The 13,145-nt window shown below is 39.3% G+C and overlaps 1 protein-coding gene across 1 annotated transcript in view; it reads left to right on the plus strand.

Annotated features, from left to right (window-relative positions):
* The first annotated feature begins 1,376 nt into the window (after window positions 1-1,376).
* Window positions 1,377-13,145, plus strand: part of LOC144537377 (RNA-binding Raly-like protein) — a 108,126-nt gene continuing 96,357 nt past the window's right edge. Inside the window, exon 1 of the mRNA XM_078281054.1 lies at window positions 1,377-1,501. The gene's annotated coding sequence lies outside the window, so the exon portion shown is untranslated. The remainder of the gene's footprint in view (window positions 1,502-13,145) is intronic.

The following is a 13,145-nucleotide window of genomic DNA, read 5'->3' on the forward strand; positions in this document are numbered from 1 at the left end:
TCATGTCTAAAATTGTTCACCATTAACAATATTGTTCACTTCACAGAATGCTCACTGATTTGCAATGTTGCCTGAATGTCTAAAAAAAATGAATATTTTATAATGCAACTTGATTTATTGTACAATCAATCGCTATTAAAGTCCACTTCATAGTGTGTTCACCATTTTGTAGTAGTGAGAATTATCAAACCCAATATAGCCGATATAGTGGAGAAGGAATGGTCTTTAATGTTCTGCACTTCTTTAGTATCAACACCATGGGCAGGACACCATGATATTACAGTAAAGCTGTATGCTGTTATTCCATGCTATATACTTTTTTGTATGTATGTAGCCTACTGTGCTATTTGTCATAGTTTGCTGTTTTTGTAGTTTGAATACAACAAAATCAACATACTTAACCGTTTTATACAAACAGGAAATAATACAATGCTGACAAAGCATGTCAATCAAACTGCGACATCAGAATGTCACTGCCAATTAAACTTAGCTAATAAACAGCAAATAGATGTCATGTATTACGTTATTTTGTTGTTTTCTGAGCTGCTCACAAGACGGTTTTACCACCATGTGCAATTTTGCAACATTTTTATCAGCTGTGAGCATCTCCTTTATGATCTTCATGCAATGCATTATGGGAAGATAATGTCCATCAGCAGCCCATTTGAAAAATCAAACATTTATAGCATGCATGCTGACTTTTTGAGTCTCCTTAATTTAAAGTACTACAAGCCTTAAACCTGATTTAGAATTAGTAAGCAACATGTAATCGACACACAGCTATTGATGCTAGTTTGTTCTATATTGAACCACACTCTCTAAGTTTCAGCACCATTGACAGTGCTGGATGATATTACTAATATGGTGTTACTAATATTACTGATATGATGACGTTTTAATGTTTACTTATCCTCAATGTACTACTGTACATTCTCAGTACAGTTTCAGCACCATGGACAGGGCTGGACTGATACCGTCGCTACAGTCCCATGGACAGTGCTAGTGCAGAGCATGCTATAGCATGCTCGTATAGATATGATACTGTTTGTTTGTCCTGGATGTGCTACATATGTTGACCAAACACAACGCCTGTCCCTTCATTCCTCATAAGAGAGCAGAAACAGGCAGTGCATTACCAATGCGTGCTTCTACTGAATGGACCGGATCGCGGACGTGGCGCTGACACCGAGTGAGCTCTGCATCTTTAAAACAGGAAGAAGAAAAAAAGAAGCCAAAGAAAAACACACAACCAGCTCAGTCATAACTGTGGGATGATAAGGACTACCTCTTTTTTACTTTTGGAGAGAGCCAAGCCGTTAGGAGAGCATTCAGCATCAGCTGTTCAACACTGGTCTCTCATTGCTGGACGTCGGGGCTGAATCAGTCACATGACAGAACTGGAGGCAGAGATCTAGAGAAAAGGCACAGCATTTCGGCTTGCACCGCCATACTGTATTTTGAGCCATATCACATTTTTATTGCAACATTTTACTCCCGCTCGGTGAGTACATTTCCAATGGCTTTTTTGTAAGCATTTTTTGTCTTTTTAATTGCCCCCCTTTTTTTTAATTTTTCTCTCTTTTGCTGGTGTTTGAATTGAGCATTGACATGGTGGTTTTGAGCGTTTTTCACATCCAGGCTTCAAGTTTTTAGCATGCAGTTATTCTGATCCAGAGTGCCAAGAGGGTAATCGGTGCGTTATCGGTCTTGAGAAAGCCTTTACTTGCTTGCAGTTTTGTTTCGAGGGTCGAAACCAAGCAGCTTTTGTCAGTATTGAGATTTTTCAAACAATTTGTTGGTGGTTTTGAAACATTTTTATTTTTTTGTTTCTGTCGACTTTTGCTGTTGCTATGCTTTGGTTTGCATTTTGCAGTGTTGTTTGTTGCCTTCGAGTTTTGTGATTTTGGTGTGTCGGTGAATGTCACCGATCAACCCCTTTGCTTTTACTTTTCTTTATAAAAAAAAGGAGTCATTTTTAAAGCCCAATGACGTTTTAACGTGGTACTTTTCTTGCAGCTGAGCTCTCAGGTTTGTTTTTTGGTTTTTCGATTTCATTATACTTTTGCTGGTGGCAGTGTCAAGTATTTTTTGGATGTTATCGTTTTTCGACTAGATGATGCTGGTTGGACGAGGGGAGTTTTGATTCTTGGGGGAGTTCAATGCGTTTTTGTTTTCGGTATCAACGAGGATGAACAGACATTTCCCCTTTTGCAGGTATATAATATGAGTGCATAAGTGACACGTTTCTGTATTTACAATAAAGAATAAGGTGACAGAAATATGCACCTGTGGCTGACGTGTTCTTTTGTAAGGGTGGCCAAATTGCTCATTAGAGAAGGCATTATTTATCAATGTTATCTGAAGGTTACCTGATCTGATCGATCTGTCCGTAAAAAAAAAAAAAAAAAAAAAAAGTGACGCGATCAACAATTCAACAACAAGGATTGAAAATCACACGCAGGTCGTTTTCATCACAATGTGTTCTTTGTTTTGAGTTCAACAATCTTCAAGCCGTCGCAGCTGAGGAGTAAATGTAAGTAGCTACATGCAGGTCCCTCGGAAGGATGCACTGTAACGACTGTAATGATCTCCCACAGATAAAGTCAAAACTCCATCCATATGTCGACTTGACAGGGGCAGAAATAACAATTTCCTTTGCTGCAGCAGGCCATAAACTGCAGTAAGCTATGCTACCAAGTTGGAAAAATAATTAGGATAACCACAATTTGCACTACAGTATGTTAAGTGTAACGCTTCACTTATGTGCCCTACTTATTGCTGGACAAACTCAAATCTGCTTTTGTAGGCCTAGATTCATAAAAACTCTTGGATTTGTCAAATCTGATTTTGCAAAAAATGAATAAAGCCACTGACACAACTAGAAGAGGACTTAAGAGTAAATTAATCCTAAAAGAGGCAGGTTTAACTTGTCATGTAGTCTTAGAAAAGGGCATGGGTTGCATTATTTTTCTGTGTTTTGTAGGCCACAATACTGCTGTGTGTATTTTCTGGGAGTAGATGTGAGCTACTGCAACATCGCTGTGGGTCCATGAACCTTCTCCAAGTTTAGTCATCGAGGCCAACGGGTCAAAAAGTACTGCTCCACAAACCTTATCGGATTTTTTTCTGGATTATTCTAGGACTAATCTAAATCGCTGTTACCTTAAATGCTGTCTATCGTATTGGCTTTTCTATTGTAAGAAAGGATTTCAGCTTGTGAATGAAAGCTCATGGATTTGCTTTATTTTGATCCATAGGTATTCACTTTAACAGAACAGAGGTTTAGTCAGTGCAATATTGCAGGCCAATAAAATATATGAGAGTGGACCATTAAGTCTGGGTATAGACCATTGAGTCCCAGTGTCATTAAGCAAGCTGACGTGGTAGATCAGAATCAGTGCAGCTTAATGTGGTGAAAGGATAAATATTGAGTGCAGAAACTATAGTTAAACTTTTAATAAAGCAAAGTGATTAGAGGCAATTAAGATAATATGTTTTTATCATGTATTGAAAAGCTGTTACCATGTATTGATTTCCCTGTCTCCAGTCAAAACTAGTCAGCTGATAAAAGAGATGAAGAGCTCCAGGGAGGCTTTTAATGGTTTTTAAGTTGTGAGACAATTTAGAAACAGTATGTATACTTCTCGTATAGTCATTGCATTCAGTGTTGTATTGTATCACAGAGCTGTCATCCATCAGGTTCGAGATGGGAATTTATCATCGTTAACTATTGAGAGGTGAGGTGTAACAACCCAATGGTTCGATTCTGCTGCAGTGATTCAAACCGTTATCATTGTTTTGTCCACGATTAGATTTGATTACATCTGCAAAACAAAGCCCTACACATTTTAAAAAGCTAAATGTATACAGTTGTCAATAATTAAACACATTTAAGCCTTCCACTGAGTCACTAGTTGAAAGAATGACTTTCATTTTCAAAGCCTTTATTTTTAGCCTCAAACCACAGCATCTTATTGTGTCTATATTTTCAACAACTTCAAAGCAACACACTTTCCTCTTGTTCATCTCAGCAGAAAAAAATCATCTGCTCAATTCAATCAAACCAAACCTTATACAATACATGTTTTTAGCTTTGTAAATAGTAACGGTCTCTATAAATAGATTCAAACATGTCAAATCTTGCCTTTCAAAGCTCGAATCGTTGCATCACGACACATTGACATTTCTTCACGCCCCTAGTTGAGAGGTGTTTCTGCCACTCTGCCACAGTATGAGCTCCTGGACATCTCTCCTGCTAAGCATTATGATAGCTTCTATTACGTCCTGCGGTGTTGTGTCTCCCCTTCAGGCAGGTTTCCTGTTATCTAGGCCAAGCCAGACCTGCACAGGAGACTTACAGAGAAGTATGATAGCTCATAAATGGATATTCCTCTGCTACCATGAATAAAACATTGCGCAAGAGCAAATTGTATACACTAAGCATGTACTTAACTATCAGAGTGTATCTGCGTCTGCATGTCTGTTTGGTCTGAATGTGAGTGAAACAACAGTTTAGCTTTCAGCATGACAGGGTTGGACAAATGGAAAACATAACTGATATGCTGTGTATTGCATCTTTCATACACATGGTGTGTGTAATTATTATGAGATGCTGGATTCAATGAACACTCTAACCCATATAGATAATTGTTAGAAGCCTAGATGCATCTTCTGTTATATTTTAAACAGGCTTCGCCTCAGCCCGGCGTGTTTAGTGTCTGTTTTAGTACACATGCACATGCATACTTTACAATCTAAATGTCAACTGTTCAGTCCAAAGAAAATGATGAAACGAGCCTAACTTTAAGATGTCTGTTTTTACAGATAAGATGTTTGTTTGTTTGTTTATTTAGGATCCTCATTAGCTCCTGCATTGCAGTTGCAAACTAAGACTGGCATGTTTCACTCTCTCAATGAGGCTTTTTCTTCCTGCTCCCCCCTTTAACAGATAAACAGCTTACCTTTGGCATGACTCATTCTACTGAAACGAGTGTTAAGTACTTTACTGTCCTTTTCTGAGCTGTTAATTTGATAAGTGAGGGGATCTTACACATCATATTGTGGGCAATTAAACCCATATCTGAAGAATAGGGTCAGGCTGAATGACTTTCCAGTGTCTATTATGGGAACCATTTGAGTTATAGTGTGTCACTTTAATGAGCCTTCTGCACAGACATGCTGAGACCTGATTGTACTATTCAGAATTTCAGATCAAAGTTTTGTGTTCATTACATTTCATTAACATTCGGCCTTGAGTGCATCATTCTTTGTAAAGCGGTGATTCTTTTTATTCAACGTTTGATTAAAATGTAGAAAACAAGAGTGAGAATTAGTGTGTGTGCGCATGCGTTTGTGTAAGAGGAGTAACTCACTAAATGCAGTTTAAAAAGGAGGCAATTAAGCCTCAATCACTTCCATTTCTTCTTATCTGGAGCTCACAGAGGAATTACTTCTTCTATTTTTAGAAGGAATTAGGGTTCATTGATAAGGAGTAAAACCTAAACCCACAAAGATAAAAGAAAGATGGATGTTAGATGTTCCAAATGGTACAGTGAGGAAGCAGAGTTGGTGCTGTTTCACTACTTTGTGTGCAGATATCGATCTAGCCAACCCTGATAGCTTCCAGGCTACATCTGTTTCAGGTCGTTACCATATTCAATACAACTTTCTAATCATGCTGTTCATCCAATTACGTTCATACATGCAGCTTCACATGGGATCTAAACATCCATAACTAGTTTTCAGATTGCATATACTGTAGATTCTGATTTGTTGTTGCCCCCTACATATGTATATACATATGTGTATTGTTTTACTTTACTTGGAAAGTAAAACCTCGCAATAAACCATCCTTCTAGAAAACGGTGAGTCTCCCTGCTTGCACATAAGTTTGTTTCAACACACTTAACTTTTTTCATTTTTTCAAATCCGTCAGTGGAGCGGCATCATAATTACAGATTAACCCTCAGGCAGGAAGATGACTGTACTAAAGATGACTCGCCTGTTTTCTTTCTTTTTCTGAAAATAATAGAAAGTCTCAGCTCAGGTATATACAGAATTATGGAAATGTGGATGAAATGTTTTGGCAGATCCCAACAATATGGCTCCATAAAACCATATAAATAAAATATGTACACAAACTCACCTATACTGTATAAAGATAAAAAAAATCATCAGACCAGGAACAGGAGAACGAAATAGAGGCAAATCAACTTTCAGAAGCAGATTTAATACTACGATTGTTTTTGGGTTGTGTGTGCGCTTTATTTTAAACCCGGTGATAAGAAAACATCATCATAGTTTCCTGATACCTGGTAGCATCAGATTATATTCATGAAATGCTTTTAAGGTCTCCAGGAAATAGCGAGAGCTTGCAATATCTTCTTCAGTACTCCTAAAATAACTTTACTTTACTAACCTTACAGAATGAAACATTAAAAAAGCACCAAACATAAAACATAGGAGTGCAAACAATAGTAAAAGAGCCCCATCACACAAATGCTACTATAAAATGCTAAAAGCAGCATAAAAAAAGATAATTAATACAATAGATACAATGTGTACACAATGTGTAGAGTTTAAAATTGTGATTGCACTTGGAACAAAATACTCAAAACCATTCTTGATTGCCACCTATGAGGTATACTTAGCCTAATTAATTTAACATTAAGATGCAAAAGCGAGGAGCACTTGCAATTTAGAAATGACCCGGGCATGAATATAAATGAATATAATGAGTGTAGAAACATGCATGGGGGACATTTAATTGGGGAGATCATTTTTGTTTGCTACTAGATAAGCAGTCGAGCATTCCTCATGGCAATTAGGGCAGAAGAGTCTTAGCGTGACTCATGTATCGGTAAGATTAGGACCCCGTGGCTTCAGTGCGGAGACAAAAGTCAAGACAAACAGACATGACGAGGAGATCCATACTTCTCAGGCACACATCTGTAAGTGGCTGTGTGGTGTTCGCTGAGTCTGGGAGAAAAAAAGTAAACAAACAAACCGGAAATAAAAAGAGGCAGAGGAGTGAGGCCTTCCAGAGCAGGTGGCGGAGCCCTCCAGATGCTGCAGAGAAGCAGCGAAGCAGATAATGTCCTGCCTAGATTACCTCAGGGACCCCGATTACAGTGGAGCGTCCTCATCTGGGTCAGCTCCAGGCTGGTTCTGCAGGGATCAGCTGTTCTCTCTGTTGTTCTGCTGGCCTCAGCTGTCTCTCACCTGCTTGTGACCAGTTGTGGAGGCGTTGACACACTGAAACTCAGTTTCAACAGACATGATATACAGTGCTGTACCTCATGTGTAGTGACAGCCATATTTGCACAGTTATTGACAGTTTGGATATTGTTTTGACTACATCTGCATGAAGACACTTTGCATGGAAGGATTATTGAGCAGGCCTGCTGGTCCCCCTGACCCACTGGGCCAGAGCCTCTGTTTGAAGTGACTGTTAGCATTGGGGCGCCTGAATAGCTCACCGGGTAGAGCGTGCGCCCCATGTACAAAGGCTCAGTACTTGTCGCAGCAGCTGCAGATTTGACTCCGATCTGCAGCCCTTTGCTGCATGTCATTCCCCTTCTCTCTCTCCCCTTTCACATCTTCAGCTGTTCTATACAATAAAGGCCTAAAATGCCCCAAAACATAATCTAAAAAAAAATAAAAAAAATTCTTGTTAGAATGTAAATCCAAAGAGACACAAACTGACTACAAAGAGTAGCTAAACCACCGCAAAGACACTCGAAACGACTACAAAGAGACACAAGATGACTGCAAACTGACCACAAAGCCACACAAAATAATCACAAAGCACCACAAAATATCTAAATCACAAATGAAGGAAAACAAAACAACCACAAATAGATGCAAAATAAAGTCAAGACAACTGCAAAAAGACACAAACTGATTACAAAGAATCAAAACAACTGCAAACAGACCACAGAGATGCAAATCAACTATGAGACAAGAGACAACTGCAAAAAGACACAAACTTACTACAGAGACGCAAAACAACCACAAAGACATGAACAATTACCACAAAGTGCCTACAAAATAACCGCATAAAGACACAAAACCATAAAGCCACAAGGTTTGTAATGTATTCATCTTTTTTCAGTCTGGCTGCGTCATTTGTAGTTTTGCGTCTCTTTCAATCTGGGTGTCTTGCCCCCTATGTAGGAGGGGTGTGGAGGCTTTTTACATGTCTGTACCCAGAGGCCCATTGTCATTATCCGTCTATGTTCATAAGGTAGTTTGAAACAGGAGTCAGAGGTTTAAAAAAAAGCAGTTTATATCCATACATTTGCACACAATGTTTAGCAGACTGGGCAGTCTGTGGGAAGTGTTGGGAAAAGTCAAATATTTATTGTTGATTCTCTTTGTCTGGACACTGTGCTTGCTTGTTACTACTGCTGTTAATTAGATAGTGGGAAGTTTCAATTTGTGTTCTTCTGTCGGTAGGACTGAAACTGACACCAAACCTTAAAGCTACATTGTGTAAGAATTTCTCCCATCTAGCGGTGAAATTGTATATGAAAACCAACTGAATATTACTTTCTAGCCCCTCCCATTCCGATCGCGTTTCAAGTCCTACGGTGGCCGAACCCGAAATTAGCTCCTAGTATCTCCATCGTTTACACGCAGCTGTTCTAGCCACTCCAATATTAACTTTGGTCTTGTTGTTTTGCCTGTCGCGTTGTCGTTTTAATTCTCTTTTTCGCTTCCCTAGCGAGTAATCTCCGCCTTGCATTCGTCACGGTGCCACTGAGTGTAAAAGGGCGAAAGGCGGAGGTATGTCCCTCTTTGGCTAATGTATTTTAAAGATGGAGGCGCAACATGCCGGCCGTCATTCGAGCGACTCGCTCCTATGTATTCTGAATGATTCTAAATGGCAGATTCTACACCTACAAGAATACTTTGATTAGTTGGTGGAAGTAATTACACATGAATGAGCACATATTTGTGAAAGAACAAAGGTTTTTTTGCTAAGAATCAACTCAAAAAAATCACACAATGTAGGTTTAACTTACAGATTTCAAACTGAGAGTGAGATGGTTCTCTTTAATGCTGCAGACGATTATAGATCAGGTGTCTTTCCACTAAACTAAAAGGAAATTACTGTGGCTTCGGAAAGTATTCAGACCCCTATTCCCTTTTGCACACTGTATTTTGTTATATACTTAATTCAAAATGCATTATACTTTTACACTTCTACACACAGTAATCCATAATGACAAATACGCATTTTGAAATGTTTTTTTTATTTTTAATGAGTGCATATTTCTTAAAAATATGAAAAAAATACTTCTATCATTTACATAAGTGTGCAAACTCTTTGCTGCAGCCCTCCCAAGTGAGCTCAGGTGCATCCCATTTGTATTAACTTCATCAGCGTAAAATAGTAGATATAAATAGCCTGTTAATACAGATATACAATTGCTGATAGATGCAATACTGCAGTATTACATCTACATCATACAGAAGATTGTGCAAAAAGAGCTGCAAATTCACATAAAGAAAACACTCTACTTTGTGTTTAAAGGACGTTCTATATGTAGAAATATCCAGAGTAGATATTTCAAGCCGATGTAGCCAGAAACGAATAAAGAAATAAGATATTTCAACACAGAGGCCTTTTGACTCACATACTCACAAGGATCATGACCTCAATTTTCAGTGTCTGCCACTAAGAAAGCACAGGTGCACTCAAGGAGAGACGGCTAGCTAGCGTGCTAGCTATTGAGTTTGTGTACCCCTCAGGGCAAAAACATGTCCACCGAGCAAACCTTTTATGTTTCTCTCAACAAACGGTTCACTCAGGGGTAGCGGGAGACTGTGGGTGATGATGAAAAATGTATTCAGCTCCACATTCAAACTTTGATACACCCTGACAGGGAATCCTTAGCTGACTAGCATATGGACAGAGTTAGGGCTTTTCATTCAGAGAGGTTCACATAGTCATTTAAATGTTGTTTGCCTTTGTTGAGATGCTTTGTTCTGTTTGTGCTTTGGACATTTTTTTGATCATGCACAACAAAACACGCAATAATGAAATCCCCCTTTCAATACCATGTGACACTCAGCCAGCCATGCCAAAACACTTATTTGTGAACTTCGTGTCAACATAAAACACAATGCTTTCAAGCCGGAGAGTTCACTTCACGGCGAAAACAAAATACTTTCACATACTTTCTCTGAAAGGAGCGTCATCTGGTGATGCCTGTAGCCGGGTCGCAGTTACCTATTGGCGGCTAAACAACAGCCGCTGGTAGCTGGCGTCCCAGAGCTCTGTAGCGGCTAAATACAACCAGCAACTGAAGCTCAGATTTTATCGTTCTATGGCACTTTAAACTGTTCACGTTATAGAGCTTTACTTAGTTTAAAATACCTCTATTTAGGTATGTAATGTTCCATTGGTGAAGTAGCATTGATCACTTTGAGGGGGGGGGGATACATTTTGTCCCTAACGGTGATAACAATTGTTCAGCAGAGGCATGGATATGTAGACCAGAAAGGGGGAAATCCCACACGTCCCCCCCAAATTGCACCCTGACTATGGGACACAAACCAAACCCAACCCTTACTTGGGTTATCCCAACTGTGTGTTTTGTGTGTGTGCACACATCCCTGCAATTATGCATCCTGAACAGGATTTCATGTTCGCTGGATTGAGATTAAGAATGGCAAATGTCTCTCTGATTACACTCTACAGGTCCTCTAAGATAAATCTGACTTGGGAAAAAAAAACATCTGTCACGCTAAAATGTAGCCCTATACTCACCAGTGTGTTTATGTGTAAAAATAGAACTCCCATCATTTAATTCCCCACTTAGCCTCAAAAAGCAATCTTCTCCTGAAACATTAAGAGCTTGTTGACATCTTGCAGTGAGCCACAGTCAATCAGGTGGAGTGTGTAAATAAGGCTTCATTCTTCATATTGATTTTTCCTCCAGGTTTTGACATCAGAGGAAATCATGAAGCTCATTGCCGTGTGTTTCTCGCAGATATTGGTGGCTATTACAGCCTTTACTTCTGTTTCCATCCACATTCTCTATTAAACATTGTGAGCCTGCGCTCGCTGTGCAGATACATGGTTTGGATTTTTGCCTTTATTGGGGAAATTTCTAAGATTCTTCCATTTATTACATATCACCTGTATCACTCAGGCAGCCTGGTCTGCCACTATTAGAGAATATCGATTTTACTGACATGTGAATTCCCCTGCCTGTTAGTAATCTTGTTTTAATGGTAATATGTTTTTCCGTATTATGTTTATTACTCATTTTAGTGCCCACTTGGCAACTAGGCTACATTGCAGCTTCCAGACATGTGAATAAACAGAGAGTAGCACATATATGTCATACATCCCCAGCAGCGCAGGACAAACCCAATAGTGGGACCTGGGTGCCCCATTCAGCCCCATGTGTTCCCCAAATTATTTTGGCTAAAATTACTAATAATTAATAATTAATAATATATGTGTATGAACAGCACATTATGAACTAAAACTAAAGTCCTCTCTACAGGACAGGACCTCAAGATGTAAGGCTTTTGGGGACATTGTTTCGTTCTAATTTCATTTTGCCAAGTAGGTTTTGGGGAAAACGTAATTAATAATAAGGGCTAAGCGTTAGTACATGGGGCGCACTCTCAACCGGGTGAGCTACCAAGGCGCCCGCAAACTTTTTTTGAGTGACGGAAAAGTAGTGATGGCGAGATGAAGCCTCATGAAGCATTGACGCTTTCCAGGAAAGTGGTTCACAAAAGGGTTCATTTCTCGAGGCTTCATTTGCTCACTATACCACAAACAGGCTGCTTGTTTTACACTCTCTGACCTACAGGTGACCATACAGATGATCTATGTGATCTGTGTTACGCTGTATCAGAGACAGTTTTTGACTGAACTTTGCACCAGTAAAAACTTAGCAATAACGCTGAAGAAAAAATCTATTTCCCCATAACTGTAACTATAACTGTATAATAAACGGATTTCCTTGAGAGGAATGTGGCTATCAAACGTGTGTAAATCAATCCTTTGGGTCACAATATTATAGCAGGAGGGGCAATTTTAGTAGGCTATTCTAAAACTGGTACGTGGCATTGGTTTAACTGGGCTGAGGGCCGTGAATGTGCGTGTGTAGATCATAGATGTATAATAAAACAGTGTAGATTTGAACCACTTCATAAACCAGTCACGTGGTATGGATGGGCAGCGGGGCTTCAGATGTCATCAATGAAGTAATTTGTCTAAAACGATACAAGCCTCGATACGCGCTTCACGGAAAACCTCCAACCTCTCAACACACGCTTCAAAGCCACGGCACAGAACATAACATCACTACGGAAAAGCACATATCTGTACTGTACTGTTTTAGGGAGGTGGCCGAGGTGGATGGTGGGCAAACAAAGGGCATCTTGTCAGTGAACGTTTCACTGATGTGTTTAGTATCAACATTTTTAGCAACTTGCCATATGCTTTATAAACAAGATTTCCTCATTATGTTAATAGCAATGATTCTTACAATTCTTTGAAACCATATCAGACAAGCATGATTAAATATCTAGCTATAGAGCCATTAGCTGGTTTACTTAGCTTAGCACAAAGACTGGAAGCAGCTAGCCTGGCTGTCTCTGTCCCAAACAGAGACAGGCTAGCTGCTTCCATGTCATTTATGTTCATGGGGGTTATGTACATGTCATGTGACTCTATGCCAAACTAGAGTTGTATCAAACTTCTCATCTAACTCTTGTCAAGAGCTCTTCTTTTAAGAGCATATTGCTCAGACTGGAAGAGGAAAGGCTTACTGCACTCACTCCTAATTCAACGTAAAACTTATGAGTAATGTGAGTTCATTTTAGTTCAACATTTCTCCAAAGAGATCCTGCAAAACAAGGGAGCAGTACTGTGCCACCTCTGTTTTTAAGTGTACTTCGTCCCAAGTCTTTGACACGACAACAGTCCCAACTTGTGACCAGATAACTCGAAAAGAAGAAAGATTTGTTGTTTATATTAATTCATTTTTCAGAGCCACAGGCAACCAACAGCAAGGAAAATCCATTTCTGTCATTTAGTAACAAGTCAGTGGATGACAGTGAATATATTTGTCAGGGGAAAATGTTTAGTCATTGCGAGCCACAGGAGCTCGACA

The sequence above is a fragment of the Sander vitreus genome, chromosome 22, assembly GCF_031162955.1.
Source record: "Sander vitreus isolate 19-12246 chromosome 22, sanVit1, whole genome shotgun sequence".
Lineage (NCBI taxonomy): Eukaryota > Metazoa > Chordata > Actinopteri > Perciformes > Percidae > Sander > Sander vitreus.